We start from the raw sequence: 6760 nt of genomic DNA on the forward strand, positions 1-6760 counted from the left end.
TTGGTCTTTGTGAGGTTGGAGATGACGGTGGGAAGCAAGGAAAATCAGAAAAAATTAAAGGGGAAGGGGGTTTGATGCGTGAAAGGGAGAAAGGAAAGGAGGGAGTCGGGTTTGAGTCGGGATTTTTCGAGTCGGTTTTGACTCGTTTCAATAATAATTAAATCCGTAAGTCAAATGCAAATTCCGTCAAGACCAAAGTTCTTAAACACAAGATTACAATAAAATTGAGTATTCATACGACCCACTTCCAAATGCGTTTACCCAACGTTCAAACGAATTGTCATTTTCCCCCCCGATACGCCCTTATTTCGAAATAAAAGATTTTACACGGTTTAAACTATTTTTAAACATTTCAAAACTATCAAAATAAATACTTTTCTTCAAAATATAATAAAATTATATTTCTTTGAATTATTTTTACTTTAAATACATTATTGTCAAATTTTACTTGATTAATTAATTATTTTCGAAATATATTAACGGTTCGAAATTTACGGGGTGTTACAATCACCCCTCCTTTTAAAAAGTTTCGCCCTCGAAACTTAGAAGGAGAAATTATAGTTATAAGAAAATATAGGTATCTTTTCAATGAAACGGTGATACTCTTGTTGATCAGACAAGAACATCCATATTCATATCAAGATATAAAAATATTTCTACACCAATAAATGAGAAAATCCATTATTGGGAACGTCACCAACAACGAGATCTAACATTCACTAATGTTAAAACCATTGCAAATCATAAAAGGATTTTCAAACTTTTAGTTTAAAGTTCTATAATAAGAATACTATCTTTACTAATTATGATTAAAACACGGCTTAGTAACTCGGAATAAAAGTAAGAAAAAGGAATACCTTACGGAAATAAATCAAAATTTCATTTTCAAATCCTTAAAAATAGGTTAGGTTTGCAGAAGTGACAAAAACTTTCAAGAATGAATCGAAACTGGTAGCTTGAAATATTTAGAAATTCCCCGAAGTGAAAAGTAACTTAGACATCATAGGAGCAGGTATGCTAAAAGGATTCAAGCTTAACTAATCAAAAAGAGCTATGATGAATTTTATGGGGTAAGAATTGAAGTCATAATTACAAGGATGTCAAAGATAGAGTTTCATAGGTTACCAACATCAAACTTACGAGATGAGTATGATGATGTAAGGAAGAGAGATATGAGCGGTAACGCTCATGATCAAGGAAGAAGGGAGATTAGACACCAAGGAAACGCCAGACACTCATATCTCCAATAACAACATCACTCCCAAGAGTCTCCTCAATCGCTTATGTTACTTCTTCCTAACATATTCCCTGGAACAAGATATTTCACTATAAGTGTGATCTCAACGCTCCAAATTCTCAAACATCCCGAAACGACTTCCACAAGCCTAAGGTCAAGACTTCCAACAAAGCTGTATTTGTATCCCACTAGTGTCAACTATGGGTCCCTCAAAAAGTAAACCTTCAATCAAGAGTCCCAATACCATGCTCTAAACTCCAAGAGAAGGTTCCTCAAATATTCCACAAGGTTCTCATTTCAAAACAAGGTAGTAACATACCAACCTCAAATTATGAAAAATCAATAGGATCTCAAGTTTCTCTATCCTTTTACTTATTAAGGATTCTCAAAAGCAGAACTACACCCAGCTCCAACATTGTCTCATCATCACAAGCACTCAATGCGACCTCAAGGTCTATAATACTATAGGATTAACAAATTCTTCTCAACACTAAGTCTCTCTAAACTCAAGGACTCTCAAGAGTCAACTAGAATGCCAAATCACATCACCAAACCATTAGGGTCATCCACATCTCAAGGAATATTCTTTCAAATTTGACATCCTAAAACTTACTTACCATCAAATTCCCAAGGAACAAGGTCTTAATTGTAACAACACTTTATCTCCTCAAAGTTCCTAAAACCATAAGTGAAACTATGTTCTTTAACCCAACAATTGGTGTCAACCAAACCATTACCCTTTCTAGTTACCAAAACAAGTGCTAAGACTTCCCAACAATGTAGCTTACTCTCACTCTCATAACATACTTCAAGTAGTAATCAATATCACCCACTAAAACCAACAAATAATCCCACATTTAACATTTCCCACACGATAACATATACATTATCAAACCCTCATATCCAAAGTGATTATGAAAGCCCAACCCAAACTCGGCTACTTAGTCAAACCTATATCCTCAAATCACATCTCACAAACTCTGTAAACATGGTCAACAGGGTACCAACTATACTAAGGAGGTAAGGAGTGATAACGGAATAGAGAAACAGTAAAACATTTCTGAAGGGTGCATGCATCTGACAAGTTAGGAAACTAAAGAGTCAGACCGTAAAGATAACGGTTGACAAAAATAAGTGGTATTCGAGTTAAGAAGATATCTCGGGAAAGAAGAAGATACGTAAAATTTAGCATAAAGACAAGGTTCAACGATCGTTAAAGAGAAGGAAAGGAGAATAGAAGCGGCACAATAAAAGGGTTACCGCTTACTAAACACTCATCAAAGCTTATGATCGATATGATAAGGTTACTTCACTAAGGTGCTCAACCAAGCCCTAAATGTCTACTACATCATAGGACTAACAAGGATTCCACAATGGTAAGTATTCCTCAACTCATTTGATTCTAAGAGCCAAAATCAATTCACCACACAAATTCATTTGTTACCATCCATGTCCCAAAGTATCTCCTTTACAATTCTCGTCATTGAACTTCACTTACTATGTCATCTCCAAGTACCATAGCTTGTCTACTCCATCATCTCACCACTTAATACTTCTAGTCTCCGATACCATAAATTGGAATCACATCCTTGAACTCACGAACTACATCGAACAACTTTCCACCAAAATTCCCAAATTCAGATATGTTTCATACTAGATTTGGTCAACTTAAAAGGTTTAACAAACTAACTAATTCCAAAGTACAATACCAATCCATTAATCAACATCAATGTCCTATTGTATTCCTTTCAAGGCCCACAAGGATTAGGGCTAACTATCATACCTTTAATTCTCCACAAGAAATATCGAGACTCTCAAATGAAGTAGCTTAGGTTCATTCCATCCTATGTGCTAAGGTAGTACCCATGCTTAATCATCTATAACAAACAAGCTCTCTATAGACATAAATCCCAAGGTATTTCTCAATTCACTAAATTCTCATATCAAGCACAACTAACAAGACTAACCAAAGGATCCCAAATTATATTCTCCTATACAACTCAAACCTTAAACAATCAATTCCTCCACTCGTTCACGCCCTCCAATGATACATTCTCTCAAAACTGGGTTCTCTTGAACAAGGGAACTATCCTGCGGTATAAAAGGAAGGTGTCCACATGGACTTTATTATAAGAAGAAAACGAACCTAAGATGAAACGAGAGAAAGAATTGAAAGGTAGTTACCAAGGCAAGATAAGAGGAATTTGAAAGACGAATGAACAACGAAAATGGAAGATTAAGGTAAGATACACTGAATACGAAAAGAAATATCAAGAAAGTGGAAGCATTCTACACTTGGCATAACCAACCTTTAGCGGCACCAAAACTAATAACTAACAATCAACAAACCTAACAATTAGCAATCACAAACAGACTACCACATAAAATCCTAATTCTACCCATCCTACCCTTCTCTCAAGTTTATTATTTAGAGGTCAAGTGATTTCTAAGTGAGGTGCACAAACGTGCGTCGGGAGCAATAGGCTCTGATACCAACTGTGACACCTTAAATCTAGCCTTAATTATATACGTAAATTCTACAGAAAAACTGGTAGGATATGTTTGTAAATGGTTCAACTAGTCCAAAAACCTGCAATTTCAAAAAATTTTCTAACTAAACCATTCACAACCAATTCCAACTCAAGAAGAGTGTCATAACCCTGCAACAGCTGATAACCTAACTTACATATATAACTAAAGACGCGGAAATATATGGATACAAACCAAAAATAAAAAGGGAGACATATGTCCCTTCGAATTATATACAAACCAAAAGTGTAAAAGGTTGTCTAATAAAATAGCCAAAACTAGGTCCAAGGTTCCTTGCTCACTAGCCGTCTGTGACCCCCAACTAAGCATCAACAACCTGTCAATCGCATTTTATACAAACACGAAAGCCACAATTCAGTGGGGAGTAACTTCGAGTCCTCCCAGCCACGAATCGTCAAAATTAATGTAACATGTAATGTAACATGTAAACAATTTGATAAACCATTTACTTATCATGTATTCTAACAAATGACCCCTAAACTGACCAAACTAAACTATCATGTGAATCAGATAACAAATAGTAATCCAAACTTTATCAATCAGAAACCGGCTTACATCTCACCTATTACAGTTCATAAAATCACCATACAAGAAAGGGCAATATATCAAAAAGACAGGCATAAGTTCTTAGTACGGTCAATAGTCACTTTGTAACTCAAGTCTATACCACGAGGTAGGGAAGGTAATCGAACCGGTATCTTGGCTCAGCGGTTACTATTAAGAAAACATGGCCAAGAGACAACACAACCCTAGCCTAAAATCTGCGCAGACCTAGACATGCGGATACACACCACCGCACCCAAGACTCACAACTTTTTTTAAAACAAAGTGAAGTGAGTACCCTAAGGACACCACCGAAGGGTCGGCTAGTACTTAAGCTGACCCCATACTATCAAAATTAGTACCTGAGGTCATGCCCCAACTTGGATAAACATCCACTAGTCCGGAACACAAAGGCTATCAAGCAGTGAACATATACTCGTCAAAGACTATAAAGACCTATCTATGATGGAGGCCGAAATACTCACCTAGGACCTAGTCACACTAGTCCCGACTTGAATACTTTAGCTCACACCACTCAAGACTCACCACACAAGTCAAGTAAGACACCCACTTAACTTTAAGAGGGCAAAAGTCCTACTTACCAACCTAAATACTAACATTCTATCATGTGAAAGGCTATATAAATGTCTATTTACAAAGATACAATCCCAATAGTTCCTCAATAAGTATTCAATACAAATTTCCAATCCTAGCAATTATAACAATATAAAAGGCTTTAGGGAAACTAGGGCCATTTCTACAAAATAAGAAGCTATTAAAATTCAACTAACTAAATAAGAAGCTATTTAAATTCAATTAATTACACATGTGAAATAGAGATATAATAAATGGCCTAAAACAAGAAAAAAGCCGATTATCTAATTCATTCAACCGAATTTTTACCCGCAACCCCACCTGCGACAGTGGGTCAAATTGCGGTGACCAATCACTCAATTAATCGACATCGCATCGATCAAAGGGACTAAGGCTCGGTTTTGGCACAACAATCAACAAAGCATTACAATTATAGCTATAAAATTCATTTTGAGCCTATTAATTACAATTTCATTTTGTAAACTATCCTAACATGTGATAACTATTAATGTAAGCACAATTTTTCCGTTAACATAATATTTGTTACTAGTATGCTTCAATTCAAATTACTACCCTTTTGTTACTTATACTATTCTAATATTAATTAACCCGGAAAGACCAAGATTGCACGAAAACCCGCGAAACAAGCACGGACCGACCCGGGCCAACCATGGGCTAGCCGTGGGCCTACCACGGGCCTGCCACGGCTGCCCGCCGCTGCTGCTGGGCCCATTTCTTAGGACCATTTCTCCTCTCTTTTTTTCCATTTTTATACATTATAAGACCGTCTGAAAATTAATTAATCGTCCCCAATTCAATTTTGATAATTTAAACTACCAAAAGGCACAAATTAAGCTTGCATGCAACTAAGTTTAACATGTGAAAAATTACTACCCAAACAAAAATTCACCAAACATACAAAAATCAAAAACATGTGACGATAATTCGTCGAGTAGCTCGAAATATGTTACCTTAAGCTAGAAAATGAGCAATTAGTCCTCAAAACCGAAACCCTAACCACAACTAACCGCTATCCTCTACAATATACGAGTCCCCGAACTCGTCTTCCAATCCTTCACCTAAATAAACAATTAAACACAATAAATAAGCACCAAAACCGATTCAACCGAAATTTGGTCTTAAAATAACTTAATGAAAATTGAAATTAGAACATACTAAGTCGTAGATCTCGGCGAGGGGATTCCGGAAAGGTAAATTTCGCGAAAAACGGACAAGAAACGAAGGAGATATGGTGAATTTGAGCTTGATTTTACCAAAAATGGTGTTTTGGTCTTTGTGAGGTTGGAGATGACGGTGGGAAGCAAGGAAAATCAGAAAAAATTAAAGGGGAAGGGGGTTTGATGCGTGAAAGGGAGAAAGGAAAGGAGGGAGTCGGGTTTGAGTCGGGATTTTTCGAGTCGGTTTTGACTCGTTTCAATAATAATTAAATCCGTAAGTCAAATGCAAATTCCGTCAAGACCAAAGTTCTTAAACACAAGATTACAATAAAATTGAGTATTCATACGACCCACTTCCAAATGCGTTTACCCAACGTTCAAACGAATTGTCATTTTCCCCCCCGATACGCCCTTATTTCGAAATAAAAGATTTTACACGGTTTAAACTATTTTTAAACATTTCAAAACTATCAAAATAAATACTTTTCTTCAAAATATAATAAAATTATATTTCTTTGAATTATTTTTACTTTAAATACATTATTGTCAAATTTTACTTGATTAATTAATTATTTTCGAAATATATTAACGGTCCGAAATTTACGGGGTGTTACATTGGACCTGATTGAGTTTTCTTATAACAACATCTATCACACGA

General features: G+C 35.8%; 1 long non-coding RNA gene across 1 annotated transcript; it reads right to left on the reverse strand.

Moving 5' to 3' along the window:
• Window positions 1-3796: 3796 nt before the first annotated feature.
• LOC141594877 (uncharacterized) lies at window positions 3797-6256 on the reverse strand. Its single transcript, XR_012522244.1, has 3 exons — window positions 6101-6256; window positions 5896-6003; window positions 3797-4103 (listed from the first exon to the last, which is right to left on the reverse strand). It is a non-coding gene; the product is annotated as an uncharacterized LOC141594877 (long non-coding RNA).
• Window positions 6257-6760: the final 504 nt, after the last annotated feature.

Source organism: Silene latifolia, chromosome 1 (assembly GCF_048544455.1).
Source record: "Silene latifolia isolate original U9 population chromosome 1, ASM4854445v1, whole genome shotgun sequence".
In the NCBI taxonomy this organism is placed as follows: Eukaryota; Viridiplantae; Streptophyta; class Magnoliopsida; order Caryophyllales; family Caryophyllaceae; genus Silene; species Silene latifolia.